Source organism: Jaculus jaculus, chromosome 13, assembly GCF_020740685.1.
Source record: "Jaculus jaculus isolate mJacJac1 chromosome 13, mJacJac1.mat.Y.cur, whole genome shotgun sequence".
Classification (NCBI taxonomy): Eukaryota; Metazoa; Chordata; class Mammalia; order Rodentia; family Dipodidae; genus Jaculus; species Jaculus jaculus.
The window spans coordinates 5,842,169-5,866,300 of NC_059114.1; the positions used below are offsets into that span (position 1 = coordinate 5,842,169).

Sequence of the window (24,132 nt, forward strand, 5' to 3'; positions counted from 1 at the left end):
AATTCCAGGAAGCTCCCCTCTGCTAGCAAGGAGTTTGGGAATACCTCTTGGGCCCCTTTGTGCTGTGTGCAGATGGAGGCTAGCCCTAAGGGGATTCCTGAGGCCACGAGACAGCTGGTCTTTGAAAAAAGATGACTCCTTTCACCTGAGCTAAGCACAGCCTGGCTTCTGTTTGCAGCTCTACGATGGACAGGAACCAATCTCTGCACAGGGCAGAGGGACTGGCTAGAGTGAACTTCTCCTTGCATGGCACCCCCCCCACACACACACACACTACTGCTGTAGGGGTGAGAAGACAGACACCCAGCAAGCGAAGGCACCTGCTGTTTTGTCTCCCTCACCATGGGCCACACGGGAGGAGGTGTGAAGCTAAGCAAAGACCCCACCACAGCCAGCCTACAGCTCACAGGCGCAGACATGGGATTCTGAGAGAGCTTAGTGGGGTGATGTGTGAAGGAGGCCAGTACAGGGGGCTGACACCCACAAAGAATTGGAGGCTGGAGCAGAACTACGCAGCAGGAGTGGGACCCTGGGAGGGCAAGGGAGAGGGAGAGAGACCAGGAAAGAGGAGAGATGGGGGAGGAGCCATTCCAGAAACCTCTCCACCCACAATGTGGTCACCAGTACTGGCTCCGTCGGCCCACCTAGAACTGGACAGGGCAGGGGCTGCGCTCCAGGTCAGGGGCCGTCATGTCCTTGCTGAACTGAGGTCATACCCTGGGAGATGGGGGTGCGTGGCTACCTCTTCAGGGACACGTGCGACTGCCTTCAGATCTGCCCCATTTGATTCCGAGTTGTAGCATGACCAGAGTGTGCTCCCCAGTGCCCAGTGTGGCTGTGATCATGCCCGCTTGGAAGCCCGTGCTGCAGACAGCCAGGAGCCCTCACTGGCAGCCTCGGAGCCCTCCCAAACACCAGGATCGTGTTCAAGCTTCTGTGTGCCAAGTGCCTCATCTCAAGCATCTTGGCCCACCTCTGCCCCTTGGAATGGCTCGGATGAAGTCACTGTGTACACTCTAACACCCTGAATAATTTATGGTGCCCAGACTGTGGGCTTCGTACAAGTTCTCGAACCCTCTCACAACCGAGTGTCCTCCCACCACTCTGGAGGCAACAGGGCTCCAGGAGCCGCGCTCCGCGGTGGGGCAAGTGTGGGGGCACAAGGAGGATGGGCATGACCCCACATGCTAGGGGTCCCCACAGCCTGTCCCAGGGGAGTAGGGGTGATGGGTCTCTGGGCCGGCCTATACTGAGTTGCTCAAGGGTGCTTATCTACTCAGCACAGGGCTTGAAAACAGGGCAGGTCTGGCTGGGAGGCTTTGCCTTACACGAATGGCAATCTTGGTGGGTGGCACCCTGGAGAGTGACAGATGGCATGGCTTCTGCAAGCATGGGACACTTTGTTTCCTGTACACTGTGGTCTAGGGAGAACTTATTCTTGGCAAACCTGGGCTCTTTTGCCACACTAATGAGTTAGTAAGTAGCCTTCCCATACTCCCTAAGGGCCTTGGTGTGGGCAGGAAGAACTCACCCATACACACACTCCTGGCCCTCAGGACCTGCATACCAGGCTGCTGGACACAGCCTCTTAGCCCAACAGCAGGCCAAGGCCACAGAGTCAAATCGAAATGAGCAGGCCTTGCAGTCCCTCACTGGGTCACTGCTCAAGATATTTGCTTTGCTTTGTTTGGATAAAAGGGTACGCTATGGAACCTTCAATCCCCCTGCCTCAGCCTCCCTAGTGCTGGGACTACAGATATGCATCACCACCTCTAGCTCTCAGGCCACTTTTCACCGAACAGCCCATGGCCATCCTGGGGTTCCTAGCCCCATCTGCCATCTTTGCAGACCTTCCCTTTTAGTCTCTGCCAGAGTCTCCTCCTCTTCCAAGCACAGGGCAAGCCCTCCCTACTACCAAGTGTTGAGGAATATGCCTCTGGAAATGCAGAGCAGGAAAAAGGGAGAGCTACACTAAATCAGGAGGGGATGCAAGAGAGTCATTCTTTCCCTGCAGTGGCAGGGATATCCAAAAGTGTGTACCCAACCCACGCTTGGTAACCACGTTCAGATGACCTCCTCAAGACTGTCCGGTGACAAGAGGATGAGGGTGCTGGGATGAGGCCCCACACCTTTGGACCCTCCCCAGGCCCCCTCTCCAACACTCCCAAAGATCGAAGCTGGTGGTGTTTTGAGCCAGGTGCTTAAGGCATGCAATGTCAGTGCAGGGCAGGCTGGGCCTGGAAGGTCTGCCCTCAGACAGGGTGGCTGTGGCCAGTGTCTTCCACTAGCAGCCCTGCAGAGGGCCATGATGAAGTACTGTGGGCCACTACAGGAGATGGCCTCCAGCCTTAAGACAGGGCTTAGCTGTCCTCCTGCACAGGACTCAGATGGGACCCATGTCCAGGGTCACGCTGGGTAGGGTACCAGGCAGGCAGGAGACAAGAGGGGGGAATCTCACGTGGGAGGTCCAGGAAGGCTGTGGAGGAGCCATCTAGGCACCACACAGAGATTCTGAGGAGGAAAGTCAGCTTGGTGGGTGAGTGGGCTGCTGGGCACACAGCAGTGAGCTTGCCCCTCTCCACCTCAGCCAGGCTCCCCATTCAAGGAGCGCGACCCAAGCGAATCTTCTTGGGCCCGGCCAGCCAGCTCAAGAAGTGCTCACAGTGCAGCCTCCCGCTCTTGACCTGCGCCGCCGGTGCATCAGCCTGAGCTCTGGTGAACAGCTGGCCTGCTCACATCAACCCTTTTGGTAGAGCCTGGCCTCTTGGGGAGCTACTGGTTTGTGGGTGACATGAGATAAAGCCTCAAGGAGCTCCCAAATTCGCCCTCCCCAATGCAGTGGGCAGGAAGGGAAGCCCACCGGCATGAGAGCAGGACACACGGACAGCACATGGGCCTAAGTGTCTGCGGAGCCTGCCTGCACACTGCCCAGAAAGGGGCAGTTCCAGGTCAAAACCACAAGCCCTGGCCGCCTACCTGCGTCCGGTCCTTCAGGAGAGAGGCTGGTATAAGGGGTAATGAGCCAAGAATGCAGGGGTTCAGAGGGGTGTTTGGAGAAAGCCAGGGAAAGTGGGAGAGAGATGCTTCTGCTGAGCAGCTGAGCCAGAAGGTGGGAGCGGCTTCCCTAGGGCCAACCCCACTACTCAGGGTGTCCGAGCAGGAGCCTGTGAGCTCACCTGCATTTTAAACTCAGCGCACAGGTATCTTCCTAGTCATCAAACGCATCGTCTTCCCATCAACCAGAGCCCTTTGCACCACAGCACAGTGGGCTACTGTTGGAGGACCTAGTATTCTACAGCATGCCGGGCTGGACAAGGAGGTAGGAAGGAGGCGCGGGACGGTCCGCGGAGGTGGAGGGGTGCTGGAGCTGGCACAGCAGGGGACAAGCCACTAAGATGGTGAGCAAGGGCTCCTGCACCAGCTCTGCTTCAGCAGCACTGCTGAGCACCCAGGAGAGAGCCCATTCCCCTGGCAGAGGGATTCCTGTGACCCCTTGACACGGGTGCCCTGGTGAGGTGGTGAGGCCACTGGGTAGGAACAGCTTGCTGTTAGTAAGGACCAGGTGCCAATCAGTGCGCAGCTGGAGCAGTGGTGCCAAGATAACCCCCGACCCCAAGCCGAGCCAGGAGTGGGAGAGTCTGATGACCACCTTGGCCCGTCAGGAGCGGCTAAGAGGAAAAAATTCCAGAATACCCTGGAGAAAGAAAGTCTGTCATCATGAGATACAAAGCCACCAGAGGAGACAGCTTGGAGAGGGCGCGGTGCAGAGGGAAGCCCCAAGCTCCAGGTCGTGATTCAACCTGGCCCTGACTGCATCTCTTAGGGCCAACAATCCCCAGGCGCCCGCCCGCCCGCCCAGTTTCTTGCTCGCAACTTCACAGACTAGTTCCCAGGTGGATCATGGAGCAGCAGGGAGCTGAAGCATCCCACGTGCCCACAGGAAGAGAAGGGACCAAGGATGCCTCAGACCAGTCGGGTGGCACCTCAGTAGGTGCCTGGCCCCCTCCTGCTCAAGAGTCCTAGCATTTTAAAGGGACCAGGAGCGCTTGTAGCCCCTCCTCTTTATGATGCCCTAAGGAGCTAAGATGGGACGCCGCTTCTTGCCTAAGGTGGAGGGGAGCCCCAGGAGCCAGCCCTGGGGTCCTAAGTTCCAGCAGGTCTACCGCAGAGCCCTGCGGGAGGAGGGCCTCCGTGGCCCCAGGGCCCTCCCCCACGCGGCCAGGGCTGCCCAAGGCGGTGCTTCTGAAGGGAAGGGATTCCCCGTGCCACTGCAGGTAATGAGTCCTCGAGCGACTCACGCAGGGGCCGGGGAAGCCTGCAATTTGCCGGCAGCTGGCACCCGCCGTTACCAGCCTCTTCTGCCAAATGAGGAGCGGCGCGCACCAAGTCCCCTCCCCTCCCCCTCCCGGGAAAGCAGAGCAGACAAACAAGCGCGGGAGGAGAGCGCGGCGGCGGCGGCCCCGCCTCCACGTGCTAGCCCACGCCACGCGCCCGCCGGCCCGCGACCCCACCCCACCCGACCCGCGAGCTGCCCTCTCCCCACCCCGGGCGCCGAGGGCCCGGCAAAGAGCTCGGGGCGGGCTCTCACTCGCACAGCCCGGGCACCGTCCTCCCGCCCCCGCAAAGCCGCTATTTATAGCCCGGGAAGCACCGCGCCGGGGCGCCGCTGCCCATCCCGCCGGGCGGCCCGCTCACCATCCCCGGGAGCAGCACCACGCAGCTTCCCATCAGCGGGCGCCTTCGGCTGCTAAGTTGCTCGAGCGAGTGGCTTTCGTTTTCGCGCGGCGCGGGGCGGCGCTGCCCAGCGCTCACCCCGCCCGCAAAGCCGGGCGCCGGCTGGGCTCGTCCGGGGCTCGCGGCGCGCGCGCGGGCGGGCGGGCGCGGTCCAACCCCGGGCTCCGCCAGCGCCGGCCGCCCCCGCCTAGGCCGCTCGAGTCGCCCACCTGACGCCGAGGGGCCCGCCGGCCCGGGCACGGGGGCGCCGCTCCCACCGCCGGCGACTTCCTCCACAGAGGCGCCGGGGAAACCGCGGCCCGCGGGCTTCCTGCTGCGCCCGGGGCGGGGGCAGCCGCCCGAGCCCACCCGTGGAGAAGTGAGCGGAGAAGAGCGAGCGAGAGGGAGCCGGGCAGGGCAAGGTGAGATGACCGTGCAACCCGGCTCCGATCCCCACCCTCGGCCGAAGGCAAGTTCCTACCCTCCGGCTCCCCGGCGGCATCAGTGCTGGAGAGCTAGGGCGGGCGCAGGGCCATGGCCGCGGATGCTCGCTCGCTCCTCGCTCACTCGTGGCGGGCCGGGCCGGGCCGGGCCGGGGCGGGGCAGGCAGAGCCGGACGGGCCCCGGCGGTCGGTCGCTTGGAAGCCGGCCCAGCAGCGCAACTGACTTTGGCCGGCCAATCGCGGCGGGGTCCTTCGGTCTGGCTGCCCGCGCAGCAGCGGTGGGCTGGTGGCCCACGACGGGGCAACTTGGGCACAGCCCCCAGCGCAGGAAGCTGTGGGACGGGGGAGGCCCCCACCGACCCGGCCAGCAGGGGCCTGGAATTCGGAAGGCAGGATGGCAGCGGCCAACGGGACGCAGGGGCTGTCTTCCTCTCGCTTGGGGTTCCTCTGTGCACGGCGCCCCTCCCCCTACCCGAGTTGTGCCACGCACTGCCTTGTGGTGGACAGTTGTTTAAGTGGGTGGGTTAAAAACAGCCACACACAACCTGTCAGTTTGGGCCTGGAGTGAAGACTTCTGGAGTAACATTCTCAAGGGGAGGGGGAGGCAGAACCCAGAAGCTAGGAAGTCTGAGCTTTCAGATGCCTGGGAAGGGCCAGGTACGCAGGTTCCCCCCCCCCCCCCCCCCCCCCCCCGCATTCCAAGAACAGCAGGCATCTCCTCTCGCGGGAGGGAGCGGTCCGCAGAGCCCAGGAAGGATACCCAGTGTACCACAGAGGCGACTTTCTGGCTGCCAGGGATATGGAAGAGGCAGGCCTGCACTCCGGAGGCCTCGCAGGTTGGTCTACAGAAGCACAAACCTCTCCTGGTGTATGAGGATGGGGTTCAAATGATTGCTCCCCAAGACCGGATCTCAAGGAATTCTCAATCTGGCCACAACTCAACTCAACCTCTCGCGTTCCCTTGCGCTGACAGTCACCAGCACATGTGGGAGGAGGTTCAGAGAGCCTGCTACAGCTGCAGCAATGAGACCCGAGCCCATCACTGGGGCCTGGCCAGCTCCAGGGCTCCGGTCTGTCCTGACACTGCCCTCAGTTGCTGAGGCACACACCATGATCAGGTGCCAAAGTGTCACTTGCACCTCACATAGCTCATGACATCACTTCATACCTTTTCTACTTCCTGTAAGATCAAGTCAGACCAAAGGAAGCTGAAAACGTGCTTATCACTCCCTGGACAGGAAGGAGCTGGGCTGTGAGTGACCTGTGCGCTGGCCTGGAAATGGTGCCCTGCTTCTAGGCAGCTTCCAGGCCCACTAGCAGTGCCCACAAACACTGTGGTAAAGGAGCCTGCTGGCCTAGCAGCTGGGAGAGCTTGGGGTTTTTGTGCTATGCTCCCACCAAAGCCTCCAGAGGAGTATTCCTGGGAAACAGTCTGTTCACAGATGGGCTCTGAGGCTCCCGGACTGCCTCTTTTTCTCCCCCTTAATGAGACAGGGCCTCATTCTCCCCCGCAACCCCCCCCCCACAAAAAAGGGTCTCACTCTGTAACACAGACCAGCCTCCAATTCATGACAACCGTCTTACTTCTGCCTCTGGACTGCTGGAATTACAGGAGTGAGCTGCCTTGACCCTACTTCTGCCCATGGAATGCCCTGGACCCTAAACCAGGGTTTATGTCAGCCTTCTCTAGAGGCCCAAGAAAGACATCATCTCACACACAGGCCAAATAGGTGGTTTCTCACAGGGTGAGGGTCACGCTCCTTCCCTCCTCACCCACAGAGAAAAGGAGTACACAATGGAGCCTCCTGTGGGACCGCTGTGACAGACTGGGAGCCCGCCTGCCTTGTATCCTTGAGCGCTCCTTGGGCGCCAAACAGCTTTGAGCTTCCTGGTACCTGCCAGCACCCTAAGCAGGAGTCTTAGCGGCTCACAAAGCACTTACATGTGCAAAGATGCAGGCCTCTGCCACTGTCCTGAAGAGGCAGCCACTCACTAACTTCAAGGCATCCTGAAGGCCCAAGGGACTCCACCCTCCTATGGGCTGGTAGGAGTCCCTTGAGTGCTCACAGACCTCCTGGACCCTAGGCATGGCCTCTGGCACATCTGGCCAGTGAGGTATTCAGGACCCTTATGGTCCTCGTGGTGGTAGGCTTCTGGCCTTGTGACACCAAGACCCAGTTGCCAGAGCTAGGCTGTCAAAGGACCTGCTGGCTGAGCGCCCAGTGGTATTCTGCAGCTCTCCCTTCCATGTCCTGAGCCCTCACAGACCTATGCAGGTCACTCTTGGTTCCTTTCCTGCAGACTTTCTGTTTGCAAGCACAGACGGCAGGCACACCAGTGCCTCCAGCCATTGCGAGTAGACTCCCAAGATGCGTGTGCTACTGTGTCTGGCTTTACGTGGCTACTGGCGAGTCAAACCTGGGTCATTATGCTTTGCAGCCAAGCACCTTAACTGTTACGCCATTTCTCCAGCCCTCTAGTAGACTGTTTTGTTTTGTTTTTTTGAGGTTGGGTCTTGCTCTAGCCCAGGCTGACCTAGAATTCACTATATAGTCTCAGGTTGGCTTCTAACTCACAGTGATCTTCCTACCTCAGCCTCTGGAGTGCTGGGATTAAAGGTGTACACCACCACTCCTGGCACTTGTAAAAAACATTTTTTTAATATTTTTTTTCATTTTCAAGCAGGAGGGGGAATGGGTGTTCACACTGAAGCCCACTTGCCATTGCAAATGAATTTCAGATACATGTGCCACTTTGGGCACCTGGCTTTACATGGGTACAGGGGCATCAAACTCAGGACATCAGGCTTTGCAAGTAAGTGTGCTTAACTATGGAGCCATCTCCAGTCGCCCTATCGTGTAGACTTTTTACTTTAAGTCCCTGAAAGTGAACCCTGTTTCCTATGCTGGTTGAATACTGTGTAAGAATGTTCTTTAAATTCCTAATTCCAGCCCTGCCACCACTCACCTATCGACCTCCCCGCTGTAGGACACGGGCTCCGTGTGGCATGTGATCTGACAACTTGCCTTCAGAGTGTGTGACATCCGGAGTGTGCCGGGCTTCACAGCTCCACGCCAGCCAGTCTCCTCCCCTCCCTGCACAGTCAAGACAGGCGAAGCAGGCCTCTTCTCCCTAGGCATGTAGCCTTGCACTCCAGATGCCCGGGGCCCTCTTGGTGCTCTTGAGCTAAGAGTTGTCTGTCCCCAGAAGCTGTCCAGCCCACACTGCACAGCTGTGAAGTGCCTTTAGATGTCACTGTGCCCAACTGTTCTGAATGATGAGAGAAATGAGCCTCCTGAGGAACACGTCAGGGCTGCCACAGGAGGGCTTTACTCAAAGACTCCTGTGCCTCACTGTAGGGCTGTGCCCACTTGGGCAGACAGCTGTGCTGTACCACTTGAATCCACAGGGACATGAGGTCCTGGCACAGGTGTGAATACCTGGTGTGTGTATTTCTGAAAGGAAAGGAGGGTCTTCTGCCACCAGAAAATAAAGCCGCGATCTCAGCAATAAGCTTAGGGCTCTAGAGTGTAGCAGCAGCAGAGCATGACTGCTCGGCTTACCTGCCACCTTCCCAGCTGCGCAGCAGACTACAGGGAGAATGCCAAGGCGGGGCGGGGCAGCTTCTGGGGAGAGAGATGGCAAGTAGGTCTGCTAGGCGGGAAGGACCTAGAGATTCCCTGTGCATGGAGGGGACCAAGTGGAGACACAGTGCCCACTGGAGGATGGCGCTAGCCAGGGTCAGGTTCCTGTGGAAGGCAAGGGTGCTGACAGTGTGTAGTGGAGCTGTATGTGGCAAGAGCTATCCCACTCAGGCAGTGGGTGTCCTCTGTGGAAAAGGAGGTGCTGTAAGGGGTTAGGAGAAGAGGCCAGGGGAGGAGGTCAACAGACTGACCTGCAGGGTGACACCCACCTTGACCATGTGCTCCCTGCCTGGCAGCCTACAGTGGCCCACTGAGGACATATCCTGCTTGCTGACAGCAATGGGAGTGGTCCAGTAGAATAGGCCCATTCCTTCCTTCCCACTGGTATATCACCTGCCCATGAGGGCCCCTCATCTCTCACAACACTGCCTCCCTAGGTGTGAGTCAGGGCCCTTAAGTACCGCCCCAAGCACCAGGGCTCTTATAGTGGGTCTCCCCCCTTGGCCCGCCCACTCTGCTTCATCTCAGCAGGGGAGCCCGGGCTCCAGGAAAGCCCCATCTGGTCTGCAAGCATTCTGAGAAAACTGGGACAACCTGAGCATCTCCCGACCCTGGCCCAAAAAAATGGCTTTTGTGGGCTTAGGGGCTCTGGGCCCTCTGGCTGAGCTGAGGACACGTGTGTGTGTGTGTGTGTGTGTGTGTGTGTGTGTGTGTGTGTGTGTTGGGCAGTCTTGGGGAAGCAATGGGGAAGAGCACCTTCTGTGGGAGAGGCCCTAGCCCTCTGGACACAGGCTGGCCTGACTGCAAGCAGAGGGAAGGGCTTAAGCAGACCTGGCACCTTCACCCCAAGTAGGCCCATGGCCCATTATGTCTTCCTGCTTGTTCCACAGCCACAGGGAGGAACCCAGTGTCACCTTGGCTACCAGGGGTAACAGGACATGTACCACAGAGATAGGGGTCTCTCCCTCTCTCTGTCTCTGTCTCCCTGTCTCCCTCCCTCCCACTTCTCTCTCCTTGGCTTCCTCTTCCAGGCAGCTCCTGGCCCCTAGGGGCACTTGTGGGCCAGAGCCTGTCACCATAGTAACCAGGCCGGGCTTCAAGACTTCAAACCCCTCTCTCAGAAGTAGGGGAGCAACATGGTCAAACTTTCCAGGGGGGGAAAGCAAGAAAAGGAGAGGAAGGAAGGGAGAGAGGAAAGGGGCAGGGAGATGAAAAAAGGGGGAAGAGACCAAAGCCATCTCAGAATGGAGGCCCGGCCACCTGAGGTAAGACACACTGGGCAGACTAGGAGCCAGTGGACTTGCTGGGCACAGGGCACAGACACCCCTCTGAACATGCACCCCTCCTGCTCAGGAACCTGGGCTCATAGGGTGCAGCCAAGTGGGTGGGGCCTGGCCTTCCTGCCTCTGCTGGAGCAGCTGCCTGCTCATATGTTTTCCATCGGCTATGTGAAAAGGGTTCTTTTGGAAAAAGGGCTGGAAAAACCACTGACCTCATTCAACTGGCCCACCTTTGGAGATGGAGACACTGAGGTCAAGGGGGCCAGGGCCAGGCAGCCAACAGGCAGAGCAGTCAGTCTTTCCAGAGTAGGCACACTGGGAGACTTCTAGCCATTCCTGTCAAACACAACCACCTATAAAGGCTCCTGGCCGGAAGCCCTGATTCAGAGCAATGCTGGTGGTGCGCACAAGGGACCAAGCCCTCAGGCCAGGGCGCATTCTTGAACCCTGCGGCTTGAAGGCCAACCAGAGCCCTACAGAGCGCTAGGCACCCTGGGCCCTCTGATGCCATGGACACTCTGACCACAAGCTCAACATGGTGGCCTATAGCCCACTGTGGGTGGGCCACCGGAGGTACTGCTAAGAGCCCTCACTCGCCTTCCATGGCCAATGCCCTCCTAGGAGCACATGTCCAATACTCCAGGGCTCAGTGAACGAGAGAGGCTAGCACTGTCATGACTCCCCTTCCCAGAGAGTGCATTCTCTTAATTTACTTATTTGTGAGGAGAGTAAAAGACTGCATATGTGTAAGAGAGAAGGGGGAAGAGAGAGAAGAGGGAGAGAGGAGAGAAAGGAAGTAAGGGCATGCCACGGTCTCTGGCACTAAAAATCAACTCTAGATGCATGTTCCACTTTGTGCATCTGGCTATAGGCGGTACTGAGGAAATGAGCCCAGGCCAGCTGGACTTGAAAGCAAGTGTCTTTAACTACAGAGCCATCTCCCCCAGCCCAAGGTTCATTCTTATAGTGCCCCCCCACTTTCTCTGTGCCTGCAAATGGGGGTTCCTAGCTCTTGCCCCTTAACCCCTCCACAGTCAGCTTCTCTGCCTTTGCTCAGACCACCTGCCTTGCCCCTGGTTCCAGGGCCTTTCTGAGGATTCCCATGTACCTGCCAAGCAGCCAAAGCGATGGCCTGGTGCTGCCCCCCCCCCCCCCGCCCCCAGGAAGCACTCTGGAGTGAGGAACCCTGCCCTGAGGTAATAAAACAGAGCTGCCCAAGCTCAGACTATCACCTGTGTGTGTCAGAAAGACAGCGAGGGCCACTTATTCCACAAGTAAATCTCCAAAAAATAATTTGCAGTGGGCGACCAAAAAAAAAAAAAAAAAAGTATCTATGTTACAATGTTCTCCGGGGATGTTAAAACGGTGACTATTAACCGAACACCCTGAGCAGAGCAGCTGGGGGTAAAGGGGCCTGGACTGAGGTGGAGCTGGATGCGCACACACAAGCACTGCTGTCCCTCTGGGGGAAAACAGTGGTGCAAATGGTGGTGTTCCTGAGCAGCTGAGCAGAAACTGGCATGGGTCCCAGCCCTCAGGACATGGACTTCCTGGCCCTGCCTATGGTCTGCACTCTGCCACTTACTGGCTGTGTGACCTTGGGCACAGGGCTCCAGCACCACCTAACAGAGTTTTGTGCCCTCTTCCAAGACTGTCCTAAGTGGGACCATGAATATTAAGGGGTGAAGAGACTATCTTCCTATGTCTAAGAATCTTGGCTTGGCCACAATTCTGAATACATCTAGAGGTAAAAACTGCTCTGGTAGCCAGAGAAGAACGACCCCAGGGAGGACAAGCTGAGCACTGCTTACCGTTCTGCTGTTTGAAACAACAGGGACGAGGGCAGCCGCCCGGCTTGGTAAGACTCCTGCTGTGCCACGTCCGCACTGGGCCTGGACACCTGTGGCAGTGAGGTCCCCTCTGCCTTGTCCTGCTTCCTACCTGTTCCCTCACGCAGGCTGGAAGACTCAAGAGTCTCGCTGTGCCTGCTGCCTGGGGCTCAGCTCCTTCCCAGACAGGACAGCAGGAGCTCCGGCACCTGCTCCAGCGGAGCCTGGGCTGATCGGCCTGAGCCATGGAGCTCCACAAAACCCACAAGCTCTGAATGGGGGGACGCGGAGGCCAGGGGTAGGCTTCTCTCCACACAAGGGTGCTACCCTTTTAGGATTCTCAGGAACAGGGCTTTTCTCCCCGGAGATCGTGAAGTGTTTCTTGTGTTTACTCTGCCTGAACACTTGGCCACAGAGCATCTCAGCAGTGCTAAAAATAGCACTATTGCAGCAGTTCTCACTCCAGCCAAGAAGCTTCCATCTCCTCAACTGAAGCCCTCCTTTCCCCGCCATTCCCATTGTAGTAGAGCCCTGATGTACGCTGTAGGTCACCCTGAAGGCGTGGAAACAGCTCCAACAGCTAGCTGACCTGCAAGAGTCACAGCCACCAAGGAAGGGCCAGGACTGAAGCCAGCTGGGTTCCGTACCAGCCAGGGCTACTGTGAACCTTGTCAGGCTGGGACGCTGCAATGCAGCGGCCAGAGGGCAACCTCCACTGTTGCCTCTCCCAGCCTTGTGAGGGGCGACCACAGAGCTGCCACAACCCAATATCAAGCCCCCTGGGACCACACCCGAGTCAGCCAACAGCACAGTCCTTGCCTTTCTGGCTAGGGCATGGCTGGACCATACGCTCTTCCTGTGCTCCCCCTTCTAGCCAGCAGGTAGCCCTCCCACCTGAGGCTGCTGAGCTGAGCTCTGCCAAGGTAGCGGCAGCCTTCTGGCTGGCACTCCTCTGAGTGAGGCTGCTGGCCTCTACTTACGGGCTTCAGTGCTAGACAGAGAGAGGCTCATGGCCCTTCTCCACAGACCAGCCATGGCTCAAGACCCTTTACCTACTGGCATCTCTGGAAATAGGGACTTGTAGGTTAGCTTGTGGATCTACACCCTGTTGATGATGTGGCAGGCCCAGGATCTGACACCCAGCAGGGTAGCTGTGGGCTGATGTGCTCCTACGAAATGTGGGCATGGGGACAAGCAGGCGTGTCAGAGACCACGGTCACAGCTGGTCCTAGAGGGAAGAAGGCGCTGTGGGACAGAGCTGGGGAACCGCTGCACTGCGCTGCGCTGCTACCAGCCGCCTCTTCCTGCCTCGACACGCCCGGGCCCTGACGGGTGTGGGAAGGCCCCATGCTGATGCTCACAGGGCTTAACATGCCAGCTGCCTGGACTGGTGTGGGACATTAGGGATTGGGCAGAGATCAACAACTCTTCCCTAGGTTGGGCCTTACTCTTTACTGTGTCCACCCACAAGAAACCTGAACCTGGGGGCTGGGATTGTCAATAGGCCCATGTAGCCTATTTCCTTTTAGGAACCTGTGGTGGTTTGAATGGATACCCCCAATCGATTTGGGAGTTCATTAACGCTTCTAACATTAGCTCTCCTGCTGCCTGTCTGGAGGAGGTGTCACTGTGGTGGATCCTGGGGTCCGATCCTAAGGTGTGTTTGGAGGCAGATCTGTTTCTAGCCTAAGGCCTCAGAGCGTCAGAGCTCAGCCTGGGCTTCCTGAGTGAGCTTGCTTGTGGTGGCTCCTCTCTGCAGGAAGGGGCCGGCTTCTTCTGCCGTTATGGAACTTCTCCTGGATCTGTAAGCTTCAATAAATCCTGCGCTTCTCATAAATTATGCCTGGTTTGGAGGTTCATCCCAGCAACGTGGAGCTGACTGTGACAGAACCCGAGGGATGAAGAACGTGATGGTCTATAGTGACTGCCTACCTGACAGGACCTAAAATTGCCGGTGAGGGGAATCTCGATTTTGGACATGTTCATAAATGATCCTCTTGATGAGGTTGATGGAGGAGAAGATCCACCTTAGCTATAGGTGGCACCATTTCTTGGGCCAGGATCTTGAACTATATAAAGAGGAGAGACTGGCTGGGCATGGCGGCATACATCTTTGATCCCAGCCTTTGGGAGGCAGAGGTAGAAAGATCACTGTGAGTTTGAGGGGCCCCTGAGACTCCATAGTGAATTCCAGGTCAGTCTGAGCTAGAGTGAGACCCTATCTTGAAAAGCCAAACAAACACATAAACAAGTAAAGAGGAGTGGATGAGCAGCAGCATCCACCCCTCTGCTTCCTCACTGGGGACGGACGAGCAGCTGCTTCCCGCACCACCGCCATGCTTTCTCGGCTGTGATGGACTGTGAGCTGGAGCTTAAGCTGAAGTAAACCTTCCTGCCTCACATTGACTTCTGTCAGGCATCTGTCCCAGCAACAAGAAGATAATTAGTGCAGGGGAGAGCCAAGGGGCATGCTTCCCTGTGCTGACGAGGAGAGGCAGCTCTGGAACCGGTCCTGCAGCAGGAGACAGACCCTCAGGCCTGGCCATGCTGCGTTCCTGGGATATTTGTCTGTCCCATGTTCTGGGGATCCTGGCTACCAGCTGTTCACCACAGCTAAGTTTACAGGGTAAGGCACCAATGGTGACCAGGCCTATCCCACCTACTGTGCACCGAGCCAATCACAGTAAGTTTACAGGGTAAGGCACCCATGGTGACCAGGCCTATCCCACCTAGCTCTATGATGGTGGGCACTGGTTGAGGCATGAAAGGTAAGCGTCTCATCCCCTCAGTCTATAGAACCAACAGGTGGTAGCTAGAGTAAAATGTGTATGACTGATCTTTGCTATGAAGAATGGAGTGAAACCCTTCTCCTTCCCCATCCCTGGAAGATGGCCATTGTCCCCACACCACATCAAGGTCCTTGGTGAACACCTGGCCCCAGGGCCAGGGACAACCCAGCACAAACCCTAAAACAAAGAGTGCTCACAATGGCTCTCTCTCTCACTGGCTTCAGCTACAAGGATAACAGATGCACCTGGCCAGCAGAAGAGAGAGCGTAGGGCCTGGGCAGACTAAAGGACGGGCTCAGCCTCTAGTCCTTTAGTGTGGGACAGGCTCAGCCTCTAGTCACCTGGGAAACAGATCGGAAACAACTCAGTTTCCTCACCATACCACAGATGGGCCATCTGTGGCAGAGGGCTGGGAGGAACAGGGCAAAGCTGAGGGAGGGAACCTGGCTCTACGCTGGGAAACCGGCTGGCTGTCTGCAAAGAACTGGAAGCAGAGGACCTGATGCATCTGTCTGGAGACATGCCCTCCAGGGCGGCCGCAAAGCGGCAGGTTATGTAATGCAGGACTCCTGTCTACTTGCAGGGGAGGGCACACTACGACGTCCGCAAAGGCAGGCAATGAAGCACTATGTGGCTGTAGCCAGGGCAGAGGGCGCACAACCTGCACCTCCAGGCACCAGGTGACCTCAGGCCGCTCTGCTGGAGCCAGGGCAGGGCCTCCATTACCCCCACTTCCATCCTGTCCCTTCTGGAAGGAGCACTGGCTTCGGGGCTAGAGGGGCACCTTTGGGATCCAAAGGGCACTGAGGCTCTAGGTGTGCCCCTCTCTCCCAAGGAAGAGCTGTGTGTTGTGCTGTATGGGGGGCTGTCATCCACCCACCTGTTGAGACCCCTTTCCCAGGGCGGCCCTTGTACTTTGGGTGTGGCCAGGAAACAGTGGTGGGGGCCAGGCCTACTTGTGTCCAAAGTTTACACTTTTCTCAGTGCCACTGAGAGCCAGGAGCTGCTAGTTTGATGAAGCAGGCAGGCTGCCAATTTAGGCAGGAGTGTGGCTGCTACCCACCTGCAGTTCTCTTTGCTTAGTTCATAGAACATGGAAACTGGGTTGAAACTGGGGGAAAAAAACCTGCCTGCTAAAATCAGCAAATATTTTTGGGAAGATGAGAGAGAGAGATCTCTGATTCTGTTACCATGGGAACACTTCAGAGTCCACTACGGGATGGAAGAGGCCTCACCCTGGACAAAGCAGCCGGGCTCCAGCGCACACAGGCCCCTCTGCCTGCCCAGAAGTGTGTGTGCGCATGTGCACAACGTCCCGGAAGCTTCTGGGCACCCAGGAACAATTCCCTAGATGCTGTGGGGTAGGCAGCACCTAGTTTGGGGTAGCTCCTGCCTTCACTCGCTACAGCCCTCAGGCCCAGTTCAGGAGGGCCTGTGCTATGCCTATAGACCCAGTCCAAGAGCACCAAGTCCACCCCAGCAAGCAATGCCTAAAAACTCCCAGCTCTCTTTGAGCATAGACAAGTGTCTTTTCTGCTGGGATAAGAGGACTGGGGCAATGTGAGCCATCTGCTAGGTACCAGCCTTCCTTGCTGTGTAAGCCTCAGCTGAGGAGCTCTGAGCCCCACAAACAGTGATTTTCCACAACAGAAGTAGAGTGACAAGAGTTAGGGCAGAGAGCTGTGTGAAACTAGATTTGTACCAAGTTCATTCCCCCTTTCCTAATCTGTGGGGCCAACTATACCACTGGGGCATACCATCTGTGAGACAGAGGGTAGGAGCTCCATGTGTAGGAAATCTGGCATTGTAACCCAAGTTTCCATCTACCCATGACCATTAGCACCCACTCTTTCCCCTGCCCCTTCACACTCCCCATGAAGGCTCAGTCATCTGTCTCAGGGAAGGCCCAGCCTAAGAAATTCTCCTTTCTAACCTTCCCACCTGCTTCTTAGCAGCAGGAGCCTGACTTCCTGCATGCCCGCCCCCCCTCCCATATGACCTGCAGTATCCTCTGGCGATCCTGAACAAAGATGTGCATGGGGGACTCTAAGGCAAGTCATCAGTCCTATCTCCCACAATTCCAGCACTGAATAGACCGAAGGGTTGTGGTTGGAGCCATCTATGAAAGGAAAAGGATGACTGGGGTCAACCCACAAGTGTACAGTGAGCACCTCCTCTAGCCAGGCTGGGCCAGGCCAGCTGCAAATAAAAAGTTCTCCAGGGGTAGCCAGGCATGGTGTCACATGCCTTTAATCCCAGCACTCGGGAGGCAGAGGTAGGAGGATCACTGTGAGTTCGAGGCCACCCTGAAACTACATAGTGAATTCCAGGTCAGCCTGGAGACCCTACCTTGAAAAACCAAAAAAAAAGTTCTCTAGTCCGCAGGGTTTGGGGTCAGTGAGAAGCGCACACCGCTGGGGGGCGTACATGTCGTGGCGCTCGCACACGCACGGACATGCTTATTTTAGAAAACAACACAGAGGCACCTCTGAGAGGGTGCAGAGCCTAAGACGGGGACACAAAGGACTCAAGGCCTGCTCTATGTCTGAACTGCTGGCAGTGACATGATGGTCCCATAAGATTCATGTAGCTTTAAAAATAAAAAGGGACTGGAGAGATGGTTTAGCAGTTAAGGCGCTTGCCTACAAAGCCTAAGGACCCACGTTCGATTCCCCAGTACCCACATGAGCCAGATGCACAAGGTGACACATACATCTGGAGTTCGCCTATAGTGGCTAGAAGTTCTGGTGTGCCCAATCTCTCTCTTAATCTGCTTCTTTCTCTCTCTCTCTCTCTCTCTCTGTCTCAAATAAATAAATAATAAAAGGAATATTCCCTACTTAGGCCCTGAAGATAAGGGGGCTTCCCAAACTGTTGGATCACTGACACAAGGTTAGTCAGCATGTATGTCCCAGGGCCTGCAGGGGTGGTAGGGCGAGGTGCCGTGATCTTGCTTTCACCCACACCCTCTATTTCCAAAACAAAACCCCAGTGTACAGTAGCAGGGAGTGAGGCAGGCTGCTCAGCCTACCTACACCCCTGTCTGTCTCAGAGGCAACTCTGTCATGAGCTGCCTAAGGGCCACCCTGAATAATGTCCTCCTAGGCATGCTGGTAAGCACCTTCCTCACCTTTGGTATGGAATGCATGATCAGTGGTCAGGGTCTGACAGGCGCTTATAGCCATGCTGGGTATCAGGCCTGACTCAAGGAAGCCAAAGAGCCCAAGAGAGCAGAAGAAGCCAGGAGGAGCCCCTTCCACCCATAGTAAGAGCAACAGATTGCTGGAAGAAAGAGCAACTGACCCAGCAGAGGCCAAGCCACACAAAGAGCAGAAGGTTTATGCAGACTTTTTCCTGTATACACGACTCTCCCAGCATTCCTGCTCACACAGTTAGAATCCACGACAGTTTTTTGTAGGACTCACTTTAAGGAAGACGCAGTCCCAGAACCACAGACACTGATGGGGGAGAACCTGGAAGAGCAGGTCCCAGAACCACAGGAGACACTGCAGGGGGAGAACCTGGAAGAGCAGGTCCCAGAACCACAGGAGACACGGCAGGGGGAGAACCTGGAAGAGCAGGTCCCAGATCCACAGGAGACACGGCAGGGGGAGAACCTGGAAGAGCAGGTCCCAGATCCACAGGAGACACGGCGGGGGGAGAACCTGGAAGAGCAGGTCCCAGAACCACAGGAGACACGGCAGGGGGAGAACCTGGAAGAGCAGGTCCCAGAACCACAGGAGACACTGCAGGGGGAGAAACTGGAAGAGCAGGTCCCAGAACCACAGGAGACACTGCAGGGGGAGAACCTGGAAGAGCAGGTCCCAGAACCACAGGAGACACGGCAGGGGGGAGAACCTGGAAGAGCAGGTCCCAGAACCACAGGAGACACTGCAGGGGGGAGAACCTGGAAGAGCAGGTCCCAGAACCACAGGAGACACGGCAGGGGGAGAACCTGGAAGAGCAGGTCCCAGAACCACAGGAGACACTGCAGGGGGAGAACCTGGAAGAGCAGGTCCCAGAACCACAGGAGACACGGCGGGGGGAGAACCTGGAAGAGCAGGTCCCAGAACCACAGGAGACACTGCAGGGGGAGAACCTGGAAGAGCAGGTCCCAGAACCACAGGAGACACGGCAGGGGGAGAACCTGGAAGAGCAGGTCCCAGAACCACAGGAGACACGGCGGGGGGAGAACCTGGAAGAGCAGGTCCCAGATCCACAGGAGACACGGCGGGGGGAGAACCTGGAAGAGCAGGTCCCAGATCCACAGGAGACACGGCGGGGGGAGAACCTGGAAGAGCAGGTCCCAGATCCACAGGAGACACTGCAGGGGGAGAACCTGGAAGAGCAGGTCCCAGAACCACAGGAGACACTGCAGGGGGAGAACCTGGAAGAGCAGGTCCCAGATCCACAGGAGACACGGCGGGGGGAGAGTCTGGAAGAGCAGGTCCCAGATCCACAGGAGACACGGCGGGGGGAGAGTCTGGAAGAGCAGGTCCCAGAACCACAGGAGACACTGCGGGGGGAGAACCTGGAAGAGCAGGTCCCAGATCCACAGGAGACACTGCGGGGGGAGAAACTGGAAGAGCAGGTCCCAGAACCACAGGAGACACTGCAGGGGGAGAACCTGGAAGAGCAGGTCCCAGAACCACAGGAGACACTGCAGGGGGAGAAACTGGAAGAGCAGGTCCCAGAACCACAGGAGACACGGCAGGGGGAGAACCTGGAAGAGCAGGTCCCAGAACCACAGGAGACACTGCAGGGGGAGAAACTGGAAGAGCAGGTCCCAGAACCACAGGAGACACGGCAGGGGGAGAACCTGGAAGAGCAGGTCCCAGAACCACAGGAGACACGGCAGGGGGGAGAACCTGGAAGAGCAGGTCCCAGAACCACAGGAGACACTGCAGGGGGAGAACCTGGAAGAGCAGGTCCCAGAACCACAGGAGACACGGCGGGGGGAGAACCTGGAAGAGCAGGTCCCAGAACCACAGGAGACACTGCAGGGGGGAGAACCTGGAAGAGCAGGTCCCAGAACCACAGGAGACACGGCGGGGGGAGAACCTGGAAGAGCAGGTCCCAGAACCACAGGAGACACTGCAGGGGGAGAACCTGGAAGAGCAGGTCCCAGAACCACAGGAGACACGGCGGGGGGAGAACCTGGAAGAGCAGGTCCCAGAACCACAGGAGACACGGCAGGGGGAGAACCTGGAAGAGCAGGTCCCAGAACCACAGGAGACACGGCAGGGGGAGAACCTGGAAGAGCAGGTCCCAGAACCACAGGAGACACTGCAGGGGGAGAAACTGGAAGAGCAGGTCCCAGAACCACAGGAGACACTGCAGGGGGAGAACCTGGAAGAGCAGGTCCCAGAACCACAGGAGACACGGCAGGGGGAGAACCTGGAAGAGCAGGTCCCAGATCCACAGGAGACACGGCGGGGGGAGAACCTGGAAGAGCAGGTCCCAGAACCACAGGAGACACGGCGGGGGGAGAACCTGGAAGAGCAGGTCCCAGAACCACAGGAGACACGGCGGGGGGAGAACCTGGAAGAGCAGGTCCCAGAACCACAGGAGACACGGCGGGGGGAGAACCTGGAAGAGCAGGTCCCAGATCCACAGGAGACACGGCGGGGGGAGAACCTGGAAGAGCAGGTCCCAGATCCACAGGAGACACGGCGGGGGGAGAACCTGGAAGAGCAGGTCCCAGAACCACAGGAGACACGGCGGGGGGAGAACCTGGAAGAGCAGGTCCCAGAACCACAGGAGACACGGCGGGGGGAGAACCTGGAAGAGCAGGTCCCAGAACCACAGGAGACACTGCGGGGGGAGAACCTGGAAGAGCAGGTCCCAGAACCACAGGAGACACTGCGGGGGGAGAACCCAATGTGTAAGGGCTGGAAGCATCTGGCTTCAACTCCCATGTGCTACAGAGAGCATCAGGTACCTAAGGGTGCTTCTTTCACTTCAGCTTTAGCAAGGCTGTGGGCCTCACCCATGAGACAGGATTAGACGTGGCATCCCCTTCTATCCTTGCACTCTTATTTTTTTCATACGTATGTGTAAAATATCTTATTTTATATATTTATTTATTTGACAGAGAAAGGAGAGAGAGAGAATGGGTATGCAAGGGTCTTCAGCCACTGCAAACACACTCCACGTGCATACACTCCCTTACGCACATGTATGTCACTGCATGCTTCTGTCACTGTGCATGTGGCTTAGGTGGGTCTGGAGATTTGGACCTGAGTGTTTAGACTTTGCAGGCAAGCTTTTTCCAGCACAGCCAATCCTCCAGCTCCACGTACTGTTTTTAAGGGCAAAAGGTAAAGAGTAGGGGAATGTGATAGTTAATTTTAATTGCCAACTTGATGGGATTTAGAATCACCATGGAAACTAACATGTGGGCATGTCTGTGAAACTTCTAGAATAGATTAAGTGAGGTGGTAAGACCCACCATAAATGTGGGCAGCACTACCCCAGGGGCTGGAGTCTGGGACGCACTGAGCTGAGTGCTGGCACTCGTCTTCCTTAGGGTTAGGGGACATGTGACCAGCTGCTCCAAGCTCCTGCCATGCGCCCCTCCTGCCACGACAGACAGCACCAGCCCCCGCCTCTACTTCCTTAGGGTTATAGGAAATGTGACCAGCTGCTTCATGCTCCTACCATGTGCCCCCTTCTGCCATTATGCCGTGATGGACTGTAGTCCCTAGAACTGTGAGCCAAATTAAACTTCCCCTCCCTTAAGTTGCTTCTTGCCAGAAGCAGCAATAGAAAAGCTAACTAAAGCAGGGAAGAAAAAAAGGAAGGAAGTCATTTTCCCGAGCACCAACCATGTGTCAGAAACTGTTAGGGCCACTAAGTACTCCATGACCTAACTTGGCTCCTACAAGTAGCCCTTTTTATTTGTCTGAAACAATCTCCCTATATAGCCTAACAATCTGGTCTCAGCCTTCAAAGTGCAGGATCATAGGTATGCACCACCATGCCTGGCATCCTACCATCACTCTTCAAGGCAAGTAACCCACGTCATGAGGTTATGAGTAACCAAAGAGCTCAGGGAATGAAACAACTCACTTGACTGTAGGTTTAGTCTTGCAACTGCAGAAAAACGGGCTTCCAAAAGGGTACATTCATTAATATAGAGTTCTTATAAAACAACAAATTAATCCAAAGGAAAATGAACATGAACAGAACCAGCACACAGGTTGAAAGTGTTGGGCTGGGCATAGATAGCTCAGCAGAGAGCTTGCCTAGCATGAGGCACCACAAAAAATAAATAAATAGGGCTGGAAAGATGGCTCAGTGGTGAAGGCATTTGACTACAAAGACTTAATGACCCAGGTTCAGTCTCACAGTTCCCACATAAATAAAGCCAGATACACAATATGGTGCATACACCTAGAAAAATAAATAAATAAATAAGTAAGGCTGAAGAGATGGCTTAGTGGTTAAAGCACTTGCCTGTGAAGCCTAAGGATCCAGGCTCAATTCCCTAGAATCCACGTAAGCCAGATGCACATTGTGGCCCATGCATCTGGAGTTCATTTGCAGTGGCTAAAGGCCCTGGAGCACCCATTCTCTCTCTCTCTGCTTCTTTCTCTCTCCCTCAAATAAATAAGAACTAAAAGTATTTTTTAAAAATAATAAAACTGTCAATACTGCTGTTAACCTAATCTCACTCATAATGAATCAAAGATTTCCATCTCTTACTAAAAAGCAAATATTCACTAAGGAGGCTGAAAGAAGAGGACGAGTTTGAGGTCAGACTGGACTATATAATGACCCTGTAAAAAATATTATAACGCGTAACACTAAAGATGGGAATGTGGGCCAGATCTTTGGAGAGTGGAGACTTTGAAGGTACCACAAATACTTTGAACCGGGAATTCTATTTCAAGGATTCTGTCTATAAATAGACTCTAACAAATGTTAACTATATGAAGTGTTGTTTGTAGTAACAAAGTCTGGAAATAACCTAAACAGCCATCTGGGTGATAGGCAGTTGAATTCTAGGACATTTAGATGTTGAGAGTTGGCTGCTATGAAAAATTCTGATCAGGGCTGGAGAGATGACACAGTGGTTAAAGGAACTTGCTTGCAAAGTCTCACAGCCTAGGTTTGATTACCCAGTACCCACGTAAAGTCAGATGCACAAAGTGGTGGATACATCTGGAGTTTACTTGCAATTGCAGGAGACCCTGGCACATGTGTGCTCTCTCTCTCTCTCTCCGTCTCTCTGTGTTGGTCTCTTTGTCTCTCTTTTTCAAATGAATAAGGTAAAAAATATTTCTTTTTTTTCTTTTTTTTTTTTGGTTTTTCGAGGTAGGGTCTCACTCTGGCTCAGGCTGACCTGGAATTCACTATGTAGTCTCAGGGTGGCCTCGAACTCACGTTGATCCTCCTACCTCTGCCTCCTGAGTGCTGGGATTAAAGGCGTGCACCACCACGCCCAGCTTATAAAATATTTCTTAAAACCCCATTTATTTATTTATTTATTTGTGAGAGAAAGAGGGGGAGAGAGAGAGGGACAGAATGGACATGCCAGGGCCTGTAGTCACTGTAAACGAACTCTAGACACATGTGTTACCTTGTGCATCTGCCTTCTGTGGGACCTGGGGAATTGAACCTGGGTCCTTTGGCTTTGCAGGCAAGTGCCTTAACTGCCAGGCTATCCCTCCAGCCCCAGTTTTTTGTTTTTTTTTTTAAATAAATACTGATCAAGGCTAAGCACATGGGAGTATATCTGTAATGTAGCACTTGGAACATTGCAAATTTGAGGCCAATTTAGGCTATACAGTTAGATCCTATCTCAAGCCAGGCATGGTAGTTCACACCTTTAATCTCAACACTTGACAAACTGAGGTTAAAGTAGGAAGACTGCCTGAGTTTGAGGTCACCCCGAGACTACATAGTGAATTCTAGGTCAGCCTGGGATAGAGTGAAACCCTACCTCAAAAAAACAAAAAAAGTAAAGCCGAATGTGGTGGCACACACCTTTAATCCCAGCACGTAGGAGGCAGAGGTAGGAGGATCACTAAGAGTTCGAGGCTACCCTGAGACGCCATAGTAAATTCCATGTCATCCTTGGCTACAGTGAGACCCTACCTCAAAAAACAAAAACAAAAACAAACAAACAAAAAAAGCCCTGGGCTCCCTTCGCAGCGCCATAACAGATAGAAACATGCTTCATACTTCTTGTTCTTTGTGTGCGTCTGTGCACACTGGGTAATGGCAAGTGGCCATCAGGAAGACACGTGGCACAGCAGCGCCCGTGGTGGGGCACTGACCATGCTCTGGGGATGTGGGCGGGGAGGGTGCTTCTCCTTCACAGCAAACCCTCAGTGCCCCATGTACTGTCTAAAGCTACCACAGCCAGAGAGCATCTCAGGGGCGTGAGGCCTTGCTACCCTCAAAGTCAGCCTAGGAGAAAGGAAAAC

At 55.7% G+C, this 24,132-nt stretch overlaps 1 protein-coding gene across 4 annotated transcripts in view; it reads right to left on the reverse strand.

Annotated features, from left to right (window-relative positions):
- Cabin1 (calcineurin binding protein 1) overlaps positions 1–24,132 on the reverse strand; it is a 123,485-nt gene that overhangs the window by 17,191 nt on the left and 82,162 nt on the right. The window lies entirely within an intron of this gene.